This window comes from Mesoplodon mirus (genome assembly GCF_964341445.2).
Source record: "Mesoplodon mirus genome assembly, chromosome: 5".
NCBI classification, from domain to species: domain Eukaryota; kingdom Metazoa; phylum Chordata; class Mammalia; order Artiodactyla; family Ziphiidae; genus Mesoplodon; species Mesoplodon mirus.
This window is the reverse complement of record NC_138980.1, coordinates 17,373,088-17,391,710: the sequence shown is the minus strand read 5'-3', so window position 1 is coordinate 17,391,710 and position 18,623 is coordinate 17,373,088.

The following is an 18,623-nucleotide window of genomic DNA, read 5'->3' as shown; positions in this document are numbered from 1 at the left end:
CTACTTGCCAAAAAAAAAAAAAAACACATCTAACAAAAGGAAAATTCCAGTTAAGCTAACCCATTACCATGGTGCCCAGACTGTACGACATGGTTATATTTCATTGATTCATTCATTTTCATTCATTTATTCTTGAAACAAGTATTTATGCGCATCTCTCTATTAGGTGTTAGGCAAGATTCTAGGCCAGAGGTCAGCAAACTTCTTCTGTAAATGGCAAGATCTGTGAATATTTAAATATAATGTGAATATTTAAGGCTTCTGGTCTGTGTGGTTTCTGTCACAACTACACATTCAGTGCTGTTGTACACAAGGAAACAGAGGTGGCTATGTTCCAGTAAAATTTTATTTACAGAGAGGGGGGTGGGCTGGAGTTTGCCCACCCCTGCTCTGGGCACTGGGACCCAGAGGAGAAGGAGACCCAGGCGCCGCTTGTGGAGGTCAGAGTCTGAATGTGAACATATTTCCGGATGGAGCACTGTGATAAGAGCGAGGATAAAAGGGGGCAATGATGAGGACAGACAGCAGTTAATTATATGGAGCACCTACTACATGCTGGAAACTTCACCTGAGTTATTTCATATATTTTTCCAACAACCCTGAGAAGGAGGTATTATGTATCATCATTTATAGATGAGAAAAATGAGGCTTAGATGGGGAAATGACTTGCCTGGACCACCTGGCAGCGATGGGTGGAGACTTTGAAGGGGAGAGGGCTGGTGTGCAGACAGGGCCTCCAATGGTGACCCATTGCCGAGCTTGGTGGAAATACCAGTTGGGGGAGCCCCTCTCCTCCTGCTACAGAAGACAACCCCTTCTCTCACTGGACAAAGCGAGCATGGATCCCAGGAGTGTCCACTGTCCTGGAAGCATCCCCAGGGCAGGAACTGAATTTTGTCGACTCTGTCTCCCCAGGACCCTGAAGGAGGTCCTGGAAAGCTTGCTGAGTTGTTGGCTAGTTGCCTCCCCCCAAGGAAACACAGCATATGTGACTGGATCAGGCAGAACTCCCTCCAGTTTTTGGCTCCACCCTCCTAAGAGCTCATCAGCTTGACCTAAGGGCAGGTGTGTGTGTGCCCCACTCTCAGGACTGAAGGCTGCATCCCACACTCTCACTGAAAGAGAGGGGGTGGGGCTTCTAACCTGCTCAGGTCACTGCAGCCTTAGCAGCAGCTGTCACAGGAAGAGGTTAAAGAGGGAAAAGAACTTTCTTTAACACACACACAGAGGAACATTCATTTCCTAGTAAATCCTAACTGGTAAAAGCAAAACCAGCCAACACTTCCATAAATGAAACATCACATTCATCTTTTGTGAATCCATTCTGATCTCTCACTTTTCCAATACAGCAGGCAGATGTGTGTCGAGTAGAGTAGAAACAACTGTCCAGGGTTACTTATTCCTTTATTTAAAAAAAAATGAACAGAAAAGATAATCAAATTTTTTTGCCCATTAAAAATTTAATTTTCCATACCTATTATAAATAAGGTCAGAAATACAGGAGTTGGATGAAATTAATTGTTTTTTACTTCTGCTTTTCAGTCTGCGATGGCACATTTGTGAGCTTCCTAGGAATGAAATGTAGTAGCCTTTCATCACATCTCAAAGAGTTCCAGCCCACAGGATTGATTATTGTGACGATTGCTTTTCTGAAGCATGTGCCCTCTTGGGGTGGGTAAGAGTGATCCAAAGAGGTCCAAAGAGGGACACATTTTAAATCATTGACATTGAGCTGACTGGGTAAATTCATGTCATAGAAGTCTGCGAGGAATTTTTTTAAGAGATAGGAAACAATATATTCCTTTTGACACTATCTGGATGCCAGGAGTATGTTTCCAAACTTCATCTCAAGCACTGGGCCCAAAATGTGTCATTACCCTTCAGGCTGCTAGTTGAAGGACCGTGTACAAGAGAATGTGTGTGGTAGGATTCGGTCTATATTCAGAAAGAAGAATTTAAAACACTCATTATCTCAATTCCTCTCTCTAGGGGAAAAAGCAGCTGTAAGGGTGCCAAAAACTGTAGCTATATCTGTTTGCAAGCCTTTTCTCTTTTACATTCATTTAAAAGAAAGCTATCATAGGGAGACCTGAGCTTATCACATTGTTTTCCACCTTCAGCTTTTGTACCCACTGATCTTCTTGCCTTAGATACACTTTCTCACTATTTCTGCACAAAGGACGTCTACTTTTCCTTTAAAAATGCAGCTCAGAATTCTGCTTTGAATGTGGTGAGTTAACTCCTAGCAGACACCAGTTCTCCCAGAAATTACCACTATAAACTATGCACAGTAGACAAAAAGCAACTACATTGAAGGCTCTGGAGACTGATCAAAAGCAGGCACATTTTGGAAGGGAGTCAAAACATAGAAAGGACTGGCACAGGGTGAGTTCCCCATTCTTGCAGCTTTGGTCTGGGGGTGGGCTGTGATCTTGGAGTGGTGATAGAAAACCCACCATCTTTCTGAGCTGAGGAACAAGCAGATAGAGCCCATCAGAAAGTGAGGGGAGGAATCTAGGAGAGGAGACAGCTAGAGAAGGGGCTCCCCAGGTTCTGAGTATAAGCTTCGTCCATGTGCCTGGCCAACCCCATGGACCATGCATGCCTGGGGAAGACTTGAAAGAGCCCAATAAGGATGAAATACTGCCCTGAGAAATGGCTGACCACACCCACAGGCAAGCCAGAGATGACAGTCTGAATCTAACTAACTGTCTGCTTAAAAAAAGACATCAACATTCTTGGGAGGGTTATACCAGCAATTAGGAGTTTCCACAGCATGAAAACCAAAGTGTTCAGGGTAAAATCCAAAAGTACTCAATATATGAAGAACTAGGAAAATACAACCCATTTGCAAGGGAAAAGAAAGCTGAAAGTGGTAAAACACATGATGATTCTGATGTTAGAATCATTAGAAGAAAACTATAATTGTGTTCAATGAGGGAAGAGAAAATATGCTAAAGGTGAAAAGGAAATATTAACAGAGAAATAGAATGTGTGTGTGTGTGTGTGTGTGTTTATACCAAAAGGGAAATCCAGACCAGAATACATAATATTTGAAATTTAAAATACACTAGGTGGATAATATTGGACTTCCATCTTTAGCTTGGGATATAGAAAGCTGGAAAGAACACCGTTCTCACCTTTACGAAAACCACAACTAAATCCAGACAATCAGAAAAATTAAAAACACTTCTTGAATTCATTGCATACAGACACTGGGCCTATTATATTCAAGTTGTTGAAAACTTAAAAGAGTACCTTGGAAGTAGCCAGAGGAGAGAAAAATACATTGCATTCAAAGGAACAAAGATAAGAAGTCCTACAGGTATGATTAGAAACTATGTGATCCAGAAGACAACAGAGTAACATCTTTAAAGTGATGAAAGAAAAATGCTGCCAACATGGCACTTTATACCCAGCAAAGACACCTGTTAAAAAGGAGAAAAATGAAGAATTTCTCAGACAAACAAAAACAGAGAATTCACTGCCAGCAGACCTACATTATAAGAAATGTTAGATGTTCATGAGACGGAAGGAATATAATCCCAGGAAGAAACTTGGAACTACAAAAAAAAAAAAAATAGGGGGTTGGGGGGAAGAAGCACTAAAAGTAGAAAAAAATGAAGTTAAATATCAAGATCATTTTTTCTTATTTTTAGCTGCATCAAATCATAACTGACTATCTAGACCAATAAGAGTAGAAATGTGCTGTGTGTTTATAGCATATAAAAAAAAGTAAAATATATGTTAACAGTAGCACGAAATACTGGCGGGAAGAATTGGCTGTGTACTATTGTAAGGTCCTTACACCACAAGCAATATAATATTGAACAATATCATACTTGAAGATAGATACTTCTGCTCTTCAAGACACTGCTTAAAAAATGAAAAGACAAAAAATAAATTAAAAGAACAAAAAATAAAAAAAACAAAAAAAAGACAATCACAGACTGGGTGAAAACATTTACAGATCATATCTCTGAGAGAGGACTTGGATCCAGAATATATAAAGAACTCTCAAAACACAATAATAAGAAAACAAACAATGCAAGAAAAAATGAGGGAAATATTTGAACAGACACTTTATCAAAGAATATGTACAACTGGCAAATAAGCACATGAGGATATGCTTAATGTTGTCAGTTATTCAGAAAATGCAAATTAAAGCCGCAGTGAGATACCACTTTGCATGTATTAGAATGGATACCTAAAGAATTCTTTTGCCTTTCAACGTCAAGTGTTGATGAGGAGGAGGAGCAACTGGAACTTGCATACATTGCTGGTAGGAGTGTGAAACGCTACTGTCACTGTAGAAAACAGTTTGGCAGATTCGTGTAAAGTTAAATAGACACACATCACAGGACCCAACAAATCCATTCTTAGCTATTCACCCAAATGAAATGAAATGTGTATGCAAATGTTTATAGTGGCTTTATTTTCAACCAACACAATCCAAATACAAGCCTAAATATTCTTTAACTGGTAAATGTAAGAACAAACTGGTGCATCCTTACAATGGAATACCACTCGACTACAAAAAGAAACTAACCCTTGGTACATGATCAAGATTCAATGGCATGGAAAAATCTCAAATTCATCACGGTAAGTGAATGGAGCCAGCTTCAAAAGGCTATATACTGCATAATTCCATTTATATGATATTCTGGAAACATAAACTATAGGGACAGGAAACAGATCTGTAGCTGCCAGGGGCTGAGAGTGGGAGAAGAGTTGACTACAAGGGACCTGGGGGAATTTGAGGGATGATTAATGGAACTGTTCTATATCTTGATGGTGGTGATGGTCACACAACTCTATATATATGTCAAAACTTGCAGAGCCATATACTAAAAAGGGTAAATTTTACTGAAGGTAAATCATACCTTATTATTTTTTAAGATTATTTATTTATTTTTGGCTGTGTTGGGTCTTCGTTTCTGTGCAAGGGCTTTCTCTAGTTGCGGCGAGTGGGGGCCACTCTTCATCACGGTCCGTGGGCCTCTCACTGTTGCGGCCTCTCTTGTTGCGGAGCGCAGGCTCAGTAGTTGTGGCTCACGGGCCCAGTTGCTCCGTAGCATGTGGGATCTTCCCAGACCAGGGCTCGAACCCGTGTCCCCTGCATTGGCAGGCAGATCCTCAACCACTGCGCCACAAAGGAAGCCCTATTTTTTAAAAAAAGAAAAAAATCACTATAATGACTGAAAGTAGCCATACACATTCTGCATGAGTCCATTTATATGGAATCCTAGGAAAGGCAAATTAATGTATATTAATGAAATTCGGATCAACAGTTGCCTGGGACCGTTGGCTGGGTGAAGGAGGCATGGACTGGAGAGGAATATGAGGCATATTTTGGGGATGATAGAAATAATTCTGTATCTTGATTGTGACACTTTTTCATGGATGCATACATCTGTCAGAAGTCTCTGAACTTTATCTTTTAAATGGATGCAGTTTATTGTATATAAATCATACATCAAGGAAGTTGATTTTTAAAAATCCAGCTCAAATTTTGTGTTGTCTGTGAAGCCCTCTAAGACCTCCCCAGGCATCATGGACTCTCCCTTCCTCTGGCCTCCATGGATATATTCTATACATGGGTACCTTTCACAGAACTGGCTTTTCATGTCTCGTTCTTCTCCAACACCCAGCACAGAGCCTAGAATTCATTCTTTCAAAATAATTATTTCACTACAAATATGTAATGCACACCTATTAAGAGCTAGGCAATGACTGTGCCTTCATGAAGATTACAGTACAGCTGGAGAGAAAGATAATAATCTCGTAGATAAGTAAACATAACTTCTTTGAGCCTCAGTTTCCTCATCTGTAAAATAGACCTTTTAACCTTATAACCTAACAACCTTATAACATTATATGATGTTATACTAATGTCAGTGCCTGACACATAGTGAGCACTCAGTAAGAGGTGGCTATTATTTTCATTATTAAATTTAATTACTACTGTGACAATGGGTAGGAAGGAAATTAACTTCATTCAATAATAGAAAAAATGAGAAAGTACCTACTTTAGAAAGGGTCATGTGGTACCTTTCTTCGAGGGGACATTTAAGCTGGAACTTGAAATCTGAGAAGGCACCAGCCAGGCAAAAGTATGTTCCTGGCAGATGGAAGAGCCTATGTGATGCTCTTGAGACAGGGAGTTGGTGGGCCTCTTGGAGAAGCTGTAAAGAAATCAGGTGGCTTCAGCCCAAGCAGGGAAGGGGAGAGAGTAGAGATGAGAGAGAGGCAGGGGCCCCTGCACCAGGGCCTCATAGGCACTGACACGGTTTTGGCAAATCTTGGTAAATGTTGGATGGATAGGTGCCTGTGTTGATGGATGGACAGGTGGAAGGATGGATGATTGGATAGTTGGTTGAACGGATGGTTGGATGGTTGGATGGATGGATGTACACATGGTCAGATGGATGGCCACTCAACTCAGAAGTCACACAGATCTGAGCGAGCCATCTTTGCCTCTAAGCAGCTATGCAAACTCAGGCAAGTACCTTTCCCTGTCCCAGCCCCTGCTTCCACATCTGCAAAAATAGTGTTTATAATAGTAGTGATGCCACAGGATTATTGAAAGAATCAAGTAAGATCATGCACAGAGGCTGCCATTTAGTAAATTTCTCTCACTGTCTCCCCTCCCCCTGCCATGTGCGTGCATGCACGTGTGTGTGTGTGTGTGTGTTTCATACACCCATCATGGTCAGGAGACTGGCCTCAGCTTGGCAAAACCAGAAACAGGACTTGGTGAAGCACATGGAGCCAACTGGGCTCAGAATCCATCAGACTCACCAGGGTTGGATGCATAAACCGGAAGTCATGTTCTGTCATGCCCTGAGAAAGAGGGACTGGGCCATTGAATAAGGACGTTCTTGGAGGTCATCAGAAGCTGACTAAGGCAGGGCAGGGTAAGGGAATGGATGGATTTCAGCAGCAGAGCAAAGCGAGGGAAAGGACAAGGAAAATGGTGAACGTGTACGCAAGTCTTCTTAGGATGAGAAGCACTTACACAGATTTTCTCATTTGATCCTCACTACAAAGCTAGGAGGAGAGTACTATTTTTATCAACATTCCCATTTCACAGATGAGGAACCGGAGGCTCAGAGAGGTATGTCAGGCTTCCCACCAAGGCACCCAGTTCAGTTAAGGGTGTGCTGAGAAAGTATGGATGGCCTTGGCATTGAATTCCTGACTGGGCAAACTCATCTGTCTTCTCCCTGGCAACAAACAAATGTGTACATTTTCTGTGTGTTCGTTGATATGGGAAATGATAAGCACCAGGGCGATTAATTTACCCAAGGTCACCCACTGGTGAGTGGTGGAGGGGAGATTCAGACCCTGGCTCCCAAGCCCACCCTCCACGTCAGGGAAAGCCCTGCTATGCACACACCCGAGCCCCAAGGTCTCACTCCATGGCCACCCTGCTCTCCTCACCTCCAGCAGGATGCAATCAGTCATGAGCCTCTTTAACCCTCCCACAGGCCTGGCGGGGCAAACACAACTCCATCCGCTCTACAGAGGAGGAAATTAGAGCACCCTTCATGCCCTCTTCCCACTTGTAGAACTTTGTCCAGGCTGTGCCTTCTCTGCCCACCCAGAACAGGGGCAGTGGGGCCGGGATAGACGATGCTTGGTTCTAGAACTTCCTGGGGCCCTCGGTCAGCAGCTCCTTTGTAAGCCTGGTGACCACTTCCTCACCCAGCCTTCCAGGCTCAGCTCAAATCCCACCCCTTTTGTCCCACCCCCAGAAAAACCTAGTGATTCCTCCTCACGCCAAGGCTTCCTTACAGCAGCTCTTCCTGGGATTATAACTGGCTCTGAATCAGCAGCATCCCATTCTTGAAAGAACTTTGGAGGGAAATATCTGCAGGGTGGAGGGCCATGCACAGGGCTGGGATTTATTGGGAGACAGAATTAACAGAACTTGGAGATGAAGTGGATGTGGGAAGAATGCTAGAGGAAGGAGGCATAAATACTCCCAGCTCTCTGGTATAAGCAAAGGTGGAAGACGATGCCTTTTGCTGAGAGGGGACGGAGGAAGCCAGCTGGGGCATCCGTGGAGGGGCAATTGGGAGTCCCATGAAACCTGGAGTCCCAGCACCAATGACAACGATCTCACAGCAAAGAAACCTTGACAAGGAGTTGAAGCCTTTGGAGGCAGAGTCACCAAAAGGCTCCCTTTCCCTCAAGTCCCAGCCGTTACATTTCTAGACCTTTATTTAGATGCTGGGAGCACCTAGAAAGAAATGGAACCAGGAATGTTCAGTGTGGATGAGCTCAGTCGAGCTCAGATGGCTAGGAAATCACCCACATTTTTGATTCCAGCTGCTGTCTAATGAACTTCCTGTTTGTGGGGAGGAAGTAGAGAAGGGAAGGGGGAGGGGCGATGAGTGTCAACAGCATCTGGGGTCCTGGGCTAAGCAAAGGGTTGGCCTTGGAGTCAGGAGGTCTGCCTTCTGACCCCAGTGCCACCTCTAATGAAGGCTGTAAGTCTGGCCCTTTCTCTGGAATGCCTGGAAACTTTCTCCTTGTTTCAAGGCCCCTTTCTGTGACTCTTGTCTCACTCTCAGCAGAGTTAGACATTTTCCTCTTTGCTCCTCAGCACCTTGTTCATCCCTCAATTACAGAGGCTGCCAAATTTAATTATGATCATTCCTGGTCAGTGGCACAAGTAGAAAGAACCAGGGAATCAGACAATCTGGGGTTCCTGTTCCAAGCTCTTTCTCTCACTATGTGTGACCCTGGGGAAGTCCCTTTTCCTCTTTGGGTCTCTAGCCCTCAATGTTGTAAGGTTTCAAACACAGGAAGAAAACTGCACATAAACTGCTTGTTATCATTATGGGCACATGTTAACTGCACAATAAAGATTAGATCCTTGCCCCAAGAAGATGGCCAGCTCTATTAGGATTGGGACCCTCTACCTTCTGCATCTCCAAGGATCTGGACTTTGCCACCAGCTTGAAGTGTGTTCATGTCCTGGCTCTGCCCCTTACCAGGTAAGTGACCTCAAGGCAGGTTATTTTATTTCTCTGAGCCTCAATTTCCTGATCTGTAAAAGGGTGGCTTTTGTTAGGAAAAATCTTAAATGTGAAGTGTCTGGTAATGTCTGGCACTCATTACTATAAAAGCCTCAAACTGTTGAATTAAGCCCTTCAAACTGCAGCGTCGGAGACCAGGAACTGTTTCTATCTTCACTAGTGTAACCCCAGGGCTGCCATGTTCAGTTGAACAAATTGTGCACTGCACTACCCCAGAGCACCCTTCATACAGATTAGATGTGAATTGTGCCAACTAGAGTTGTGCGGTGCTTCAGCCCTGCAAGTACCATGCCTGACGTTGTTCTAGGCGCTGTAAACAGGATCAGTTCCTGCTCTCACAGAGCTTAGATCATAGTAAGGAGGGGGGAAGATAAACAAGACAATAAATTAAATGTTACCAATAAATACAAGAGGAAAGAGGGTGATGTGACAGACAGTGACTAGGCTAGGGAAGCCTTTAAGGTGACAATGACATGAGCTGTGGCATGAATGTCAACTGTGCAACTATGGAGTGGGGTGTTACAGGGAAATCACAGAGACAAAGCATGAGTGTGCAGAGAAGTGGGCAAAGGGCCAGCCATCGTGGGCACACAGTCCCAGGTAAGGACGGCATGCCCTTCTAAGGGCTCCAGGCAGCCTCGGGAGATTTCCGTCAGGGGCAGGACATGATAGAGTTTGTGATCTACAAAAGGGAGGCGTGGAAGCAGGGACCAACCAGGAGGCTGACGCAGTCATCCTGGTGGGAGATAAGGGCCACTAGGACCAGAGGGTGAGTATTAGAATCAGAGAATCCAGTTAGTGCATATCAGAAGTAGAGAGGTAGTAGACACAAATGAATGGGCTGTGGAAGAGAAGGACTGATAATTGTTCACGTCTTGGGTGGATGGAGAGCTACTTATGGAGTTGGGAAGCCTGGAAGACGGATGGGTTTGAGGAAAGTTTGCAGTGCTATGAGGCAGCCTCGTGAAGTTGAGGAGGCTCAACTGATGCTCAATAAAGCCCACTGGATGAATGAATGAATGAACAAACGAAGGAACGAGGCCCCATGTCCTCTCTAACCTGGGGATAATAATTCCTCCCTTTGAGAAGATCAAATGAGCTTGTGCAGGTCATGGAGAGAGAACGTTGCCTCTGATGCTGCCCTGAAGAGGGATAAATGGTCCCAGTGGTCTGACCCTGAGCTGTCCTCCGTCCTCCCATCCACCCTCTCCATGGTGGATGGGAGGTGGCATTCCTGGTGTCCTGTGGAGGGGCTGGGCCTCTGCAGGACAGAGCTGCTGCTCTTTCCCTGTGCTTTCCTGTAACTCCCTAACCCCGCTGTTCTCCACACTTCTCCGCTCCCTCCCCCTATTTGGTCTTTTCATTTTCTGGCAGGTGTCATCTAACACTGTGGATTTGTGAAAATGTCAGTGCTCTTCCTTCTGCCTCATTTGACTTTAAATGCTCTTCAGAGAGACCTGCAACTTCACAGCAGAGCTATGGGGCCAGAGAGAACTGGGCTTAGATCCTGTTAGTTACAAGCTGTGCTGCCTTGAGCAAGTTGCTTCTTGTCTCTGAGCCTCAGTTCCTCACCTGAAAAATGGGCTACTTGTTCAGCCTGAGAGCTTACCCTCGGATGGACCCTAGACCTCCACAGAAAGTCTGGCCCAGAAGAGCAGCAGATTGAATGCTAATGTTCAGCTTTCTCCCAAATGAATGTAAGACCCCAGGAAGCTCGCTTCCCAGATTCAAACATCTACTCTTCAGCTGTCAACTCATTCAGAAAGTATTTCTTGGGCCTGTCCTGTGTGCCAGGGCCTGGACCAGATATTGGAGCAAATGAAGTGTAAGTGAGATGTGGAATCCCAGTTCTTGGTAAAGGAGAGTCATGTGAATGGGCAGAGAGGGCGCTGCAGGATGACCTGGCAGTCAAAAGTCACCCCCAGTCAGCCTCCAGGAAGGCTGCTGAGAGGAGGGGTATCTGAGCTGAGACCTGGAGGAGAAGGAGGAGCTCCCAAGGTGAAGGTGGGGATGTCATGTGCTCTGGGGCAACCAAAAGCATGACGCTTAGAGAAAAGGAAGCACAAACACAAAGGAGGGAGGAGGAAGCATGAATACGGGAAGCAACGCCATCCCATCAAAGAGTGCCTGGCTCACTCGGCACACTATAAACCACTCACTGTTAAAAAGGGAGGAACTTTCGAAAAAAATAATATAGTGTTTCTGCATTTATATTATGAAGCTGATATAGAATATCAAAAATTCCTTATTTTGAAAAACAATGTAATCAATTTGACATAATTCATATATTTTGAACCTGTGGTACACACACACAATAAAACTTACATTCAAAAAAAAAAAAAAAAAAGAGCACCTGGCAGCTTCAGGCCACAGGCAGCAGTGCTATTCAACTTAAGGAGTATCCTGAGGGCGCTGGCAGTGTGCGTGGGCTGTGGCAGGAGCACACGATCTGATTTCTGGTTGCTTTGCAGAGAATGAATTGAGGATGGTAGATGAAGCAGGGAGTGCTGAAATCAGGCAGGAAATCAAAGCCGAATTCCCCTTCCACTCGTGAGCCCTGGAATCAGAAGGCCCTCGGTTTAAATCTCAGTTCCACCACTGAATATTTAGGTGGGATTGGATAAGCCACTTTTCCTCTCTAAATCATGGGTTTCTCGCCTATAAAATGGGAGTAGTTATAAGATGCATCTTGGAGTCGCTATAAAAAATTAAATGAGTTGATCCATGGACAGTGGTTGGCACAGAGCAATTGCTCGGTAAACGGAAGCTATTACAATTTCCTCCCTGTTGTGGGTGAAATCACCCACTGCCCTAATATACCTTTGGACTTCAAGGTATGTGAAGTTCAAAGTCCCTCCCCATTTTCCCAGCCAATTCCAAGGCAACCGCTGTGAGCAGGTCTGGGTTGAGGGGTGAGTGGCAGAGAGGCCTCCAAGGATTTGTGCTGTAGCTCCGTTGCCTAGCAACAGCATCAGCCTCTGCATCATTGCGGAGCCAGGCCGCATCAGGCACCCTCAAAACAAAGGCGGCAGGAGAGATGACTCACAGCCAGTCTTTGGGAATTGGTGGAAGCAGAGACTTTTGTGGGGGGTGGGGGGGGATCATGTACACCCAAATTCTAGCTCTAGGGAGGGACCAGCCTCAATTCTAGCTCGTGCTTTCCCCCCAGGGGACCATCCCCTGGGCCTTCTGGTACAAGGTGGAGACAAAGAGTTGATTATGTGCCCACTGTATGCCAGAGCACTCTGTGTGCATGATGTGTGCCATCTTCAGAACGGTTCTTTTTCAATTTACCATGGAGGACTCCGAGGCCCAGAGAGGATACCATTCACAGTCAGAGTCTAGCTAGCCTCAAAGCCCATGCTCTTGTCATTATGCTGCAGGGTGCCTCCCAGATCCTGTTCCCCAACCGTCACCTCTCTGCAGAGCTCTAGACCCAAATAGCCAAGCACTCCTGGGACCCATGGAGGAACCACGAGCACCACACTCCAGAGGATCCAAACTGGGCTCATCTCCCTCCCTCATCCACCTCCCACCCCTCCTGAGTCCTCTTCTCTGTGATGGCGCCAGTACCTACCGGCAGGCACGTCGAATAAAGGAGGTGTCATCGTGGGCCTTTCCCTTCCTCCTCGACCTCAAAGCCACTCACCAAATCACCCTTTCTTCTCAGTTCGTCTGTCCAACGCTCTTCTAGCCATGGTCTCCTGGACGGTATGTGCTCACCCCAGGCCAGCCTCAGCCTCCCGCCCCATGCCCCACCCCGCAGCTCCTTCCAAAGGCCAAATCTGACCATGGAACTTTTTTTTTTTTTGCGGTACGCGGGCCTCTCACTGTTGTGGCCTCTCCCGTTGCGGAGCACAGACTCCGGACGCGTAGGCTCAGCGGCCATGGCTCACGGGCCCAGCTGCTCTGCGGCATGTGGGATCTTCCCGGACCGGGGCACGAACCCGTATCCCCTGCTTTGGCAGGCGGACTCTCAACCACTGCGCCACCAGGGAAGCCCTGACCACGGCACTTTTTGCTTCACCCTATATGGCTCCACCAACCACAATTTGAAGCCCAAACTTCTTACCAGGGCCTGCAAGATCCCTCACAATCCAGTCCCCATGCCGGCTGCCCACAGCACATGCACAGACATTCATGCACACACGTGCTTACAGACATGCACTCACACACACACACACACACACACACACACCCATCCTGGAAGTGGGTCCTACTCTCCATCAAGCTTTCAGATGACCACAGCACCATCCAGCACCTAGATGGACAGCTTCATGAGAGACCCCGACCCAGAACCACCCAGCTAATTCACTCCGGGATTCCTGACCTACCAAAACTGTGAGATAATAAACGTTGGTTGTAAGCTGCTAAATTGTGGGGTAATTTGCTCCACAGCCATAGATAACTAATACTGTTTCCTAGAGTAGATCACCTAACCTCGCTATGCCTCCATTTCCTCATCTGTAAAATGGGGTTAATAAGAACACGTGGACAGGACTTCCCTGGTGGCACAGTGGTTAAGAATCCACCTGCCAATTCAGGGAACACGGGTTCGAGCCCTTGTCCAGGAAGATCCCACATGCCGCGGAGCAATTACGTCCGTGCACCACAACTACTGAGCCTACGTTCTAGAGCCCACAAGCCACAACAACTGAAGCCCGTGTGCCTAGAGCCCGTGCTCCGCAACAAGAGAAGCCACCACAATGAGAAGCCCGCGCACCACAGTGAAGAGTAACCCCACTCGCCACAACTAGAGAAAGCCCATGTGCAGCAACCAAGACCCAAAGCAGCCAAAAATAAATAAATAAATAAATAAATAAATAAATTGATTAAAAAAAATAGTTACTGACTAGGAACTGCTTATCATAGTGCCCAGCATATATGAAACATTCAATGATTATCAGGTATTACTATGCTTTCTATTATTATTTATTATAAAATGTTTCTTTTTTGTTTCCAAAGACTCTTTCATTTCCAAAGTGTGACTTTCCTGAGTAACACTGAGCAGGATTTTTTTAATTTCTGGTATTTTATTTTTAAATATAACTTGTTATGTTTGATAGTTTGTGGAATAACATCCTCCAATATTCTCTATATTAAATGCTAAATATCAAAAAAAAGAACAAAATTAAGGGCTTGCCCAATACCTGAACAGGTGTTCTCAGCTTATTATGTCTTCCATAAAAACCTACGTACTGTGATCGCTGGAAGTCAATGCCATTACTCTGCTGAGAAAAAATTTCAGCCCGATAATTCACAGCCTTTTCCTGCAAAGTGACGCTTCCCCTAAAAAACAATAACAATAACAATAATAATAGGTAACCACTATCTTCCACCTAGTTCTCACTCTGCTAAGTGCCTTACGTGCATAAGCTCTCACATTCAGGAGCATCCAGTCAGGGACCGATGGGGAACTTGAAGCTCAGAGAGCGAAGCACTGTGGCTGAGGTCCCCCAGGGAACGAGCAGCAGATCCAGGACACAAACCTGCTCCATCTGACATAAAGGCAGCTGCTCAGGGGCGTTTCGAGACCTGACCCCTCCTCTCATCTCCCCAGGCACTTCCAGAAAGGCTGTCATTGGCTGTGGCCAGAGCTGTACGCCTGCTCTGAAGTCAGAGGCACTCCTTTTCTGAGGCTACGTCTTTAGAACATGCTCCCACCTGCACTGCAGGGACACAGGGATGCAGGGGGCCCTCCAAACCTGGGGACTGCCTTTTGTTTCAGGGTGTGGCACATGTCCCTAACCCCCATGCCATCCATTTGCTGCCCCACAGCCCTCTGAGGCCTCCAGATCTGAGGAAGGCCAAAGGCCTGGAGTGAATGAAAGTGCCAGTCAGTCACAGCTGGATGATTCCAGCACCCCCTTAATGAGATGTCACAAAGGCCAAGGCACCGGAAAGCAGGAGGGGCCTGGCTCCTTGGCTCAGGACTTCCACTCAGAGCTCTGCCTTCAACACCCTCCTTGAACTTGTCTGTTTGGCAAGTCCTGTTCCACACCCCTCTCTTACCCAACAGACACCCCATCGGGTGGCTGGCTGTGGCTGGAAGTCAAACAATGACCTCGCCAATGGTCACCAAGAAAGCCGTCTCTTCTGGCCCTTTGTCCTGGGCTCAAGGACAGGAGAATGTGCAGGACTTAGACTCTGGCATCGGTGTGCGGCCCATCAGACGTTAAAGTTCAAATGCTTTGGGTCCATCTGCCAAAACGTGGACTAGTTTTCAGAACTTCTTTCTCACCCAGCAGGAAGAACCACACACCTCTCAATTAGAGCCTGAAAGAGGGCAGGCTCTGCTTCTGGTTATCTCCCAGAGACAGGGGGACAGAGAGCCTTTATGCACCTGGAGATGTGCTGTTTGCACAATCTTACAATGAGAAAGCCAGACCCTGAGAGCGGGCAGAAGAGGCCACATAGCTTAACTCTCACTCCATTGCCTCCTCTGTCTCCTTGTTTAGGGGATACTCAGCTTCTCCTTGCATACCTCAACTGACGGAGAGTTTACCACCTCCCAAGATGACCCTCTCTGGAACACAGATTTTGGAATCAGAGCCCTGGATTGGATATTCAGTTCAGCACATGACCCTGGGGAAGCCTCTTCACTCCTGTGCGTTCCAGTGTCTCCCTTTCCATAAATAGGGCTTATGGTCTCACAGGTCTGCAGGGAGATTCAAATACAATATTGGCTATGGATGTACTTTTGAAATGGAAAGCTACGTGCAGCAGTGAGGGTTATTTCTGTAGTAATTGCTGTCATTAGGAGGCTGTCATACAGCACAAATTGTTCCGGAGCTTCTCTGATGTAGAACCCACACTCGCTCCCCATCAGCTCCTACGCTCTGGATCTTCCTGCTGTGGGTTAATCACAGTGGCTGTGGTGAGAGAGAGAATATTTGTCAGCTTTGTGAAGACGCCAATCCAATCTGAGAATTGTCATTCTGGAAAAATATAGACCAAGGGTGCGCTCACTTAGACTCCTCACTAACGAGGTAGTCACAAGGCCATGTGCACGCAAGAGAGGTACATGCTCTCACCACCCCCCGCTCCTTCTTTCTGTCAGCAAGCATTCTAGTGCCTTCTACGGGAGAAACAGAGAGATCACCCAACATAGTCCCAACACACGGCACCCCTCTACTCTGTCTCCTGCTGATATATTTCCTTCTTTCCGGCTTATCACTATCAGACGATTTTTTTTTTTTTTCTGCCGTACGCGGGCCTCTCACTGTTGTGGCCTCTCCCATTGCGGAGCACAGGCTCAGCGGCCATGGCTCACGGGCCCAGCCGCTCCGCAGCATGTGGGATCTTCCCGGACCGGGGCACGAACCCGTGTCCCTTACATCAGCAGGCGGACTCCCAGACACTGCGCCCCCAGGAAAGCCCCAGATGTTTTTTATTCATCCATTTCTTCCCCATCTGTACTCTCCTGCTAGAACAGAGCCTTCTCTGTCATGTTCTCCACTAGGTTCCCAGTGCCAGCCCAGGGCCTGGCATATGAGATATTGAATCTATGTTTGTTGGATGAATTTATAAATAAATGGTGAGCAAAGTGCAGCCTCTGAACCCAAAGAATTCTGTCTGCTGGGGAACAACAGACAAGCATTCAGGAGGTATCAATTCAATGTGATCATGATAACAGATGAACAAGGAATAGTAAGGACAAAACAAGAAGAGGCAGGAACTCTGCTTCCACGGAGTCCAGGAAGGCTTCCCTGGGCAGAGACTTGAGTTGGGCCTTGCGGGGTGAGTAGGAGTTAGCCAGGTGGATGAAGAAACTGTGGTGCAAAGAACCAGGGTGTCAAACGACGAGGTGCATTGGTGGTAGGACACACTGTTCCTTGTGGCTGCAGCATAGGGAGAGAGCTCTGGAGCACTGAAAGAAGTGAGGCTGGGGCTCTGTTCCTAAAATGCAAGGTCAGGACTTGCGTGCTTCATCAAAGAGCAATGTGGTGCTCTGAGAGCGCTGGGCAGGAGTGTGATGGGATCACAATCACAGCTGGGAAGATCACTTCGGTGCAGTGGTTTAGAGAGGGGGTGACTGGAGACAGGGAGTCCAGGGAGGAGATGGTTCCAGGAGAGGGGCAGGTCCAGGAGGGGGCGGGTCCAGGAGAGGGGCAGGGTCTCCTGAATGGGGCAAGGGCAGAGAGATAAGGAGATGGGAATGAGAATGTCTAGAGTCAAGATGAGAACAAAATTAGGAACAAAGAAGAACTGAGAGATTTTTGCATGAAAAACTCCTCCGCTTTATGATGTTAGCACTAGTCTAGATTCCCCAGGTAGAAAGGGAGGAGATGAGACCACATGTTGATATTTACTACATGCCAGATACTTTTCGTTCATTGCTTCGCTCAGTCCACAAGGTGGGCATTATTCTCTCCATTTAACAGACAAAGAAACTGAGGCTCAGAGAGGTTGAAGAATCTGCCCAAGTTTTCACATGGAGGGCAGAGCCAGGAATCAAACACAGTTCCTTCTGACATTAAAATCCAAGTTCCTCACCTTATATCACCTGCCTCCCAGAAGACTCAGTGGGGGACAGGTTTTGGAAAGAGGGGAAGAAAAGAAAATAGCAAGGGACAAAACTGTGTTGCCTGCTATGGTCTGAATGTGTTCCCCCAAAATTCATATGTTGAAATCCTAATCCCTAAAGATGATATTAGGAGGTGGGGCCTTTGGAAGGTGCTTAAGTCATGAGGGTGGAGCCCTCATAAGTGGGATTAGTGCCTTTCTAAAAGAGGCTCCAGGGAGCTCCCTTGCCCCTTTCACCATGGGAGGACACAGAGAGAAGGTGCTGGCTTGAACAAGGAAGAGGACATTCCCTGGATGGCGGCAACCATGGTGGCACCTTGATCTTGGCCTTCCAGCTTTTGGAATCATGAGCAACACATTTCTGTCATTTGTAAGGTAGCCAGTTGGTGGTATGGTGTTATAGCAGCCCCAACCTACCAAGACTCTGCTCTGGGAGCTCACCTTCAAGGGGGACTTTCTTTCTTGTTGCCAAATTCTGTCTTGTCTAAATGTCAGTAGTAAAGAGAACAAATTATCTTTTTTCTTCTGTGCTAATTACGCTAACATCAAAGATTTTTTAAAATCCTTCCTCATTCCTGATTCAGGCACTAATTTCCTTTTCATACTTTAAATTGAGAGTGTGGAGACATAAACTGTGACCTGCTTTTCTCCCTCTCTTCTGGTGCCAATTGTTGGAAAAACCCTTGGCTTTAAAATGAGAATTTCAAAGCAGACGGTCCAAGCTCTTGAAGAGAAGGAAAATCCCAATTAATGAATAGCCAAGAAAGTGCTATTACTGTAGATGCCTTCTATGCAAGATTGTTGAATCGTGACATGTGATCATCTTCATTTTACAGGTGAGAAAACTGAGTCAGAGGTGGGCTTTTTCACACAGGGTCACACTGGTAAGTGAAGACCGAGCATATCAGGTCCATCATGTGGATCCATGCCGGCATGTGGCAGAGCCTATGGCCATTTTCTCATCACTGGGCACAGCTTGGGCACTGAATAAATGTTTGCAAAATGCACGTGTGGGTAAACAGATGAGTGTCATCTTGCTCACTGTGACAT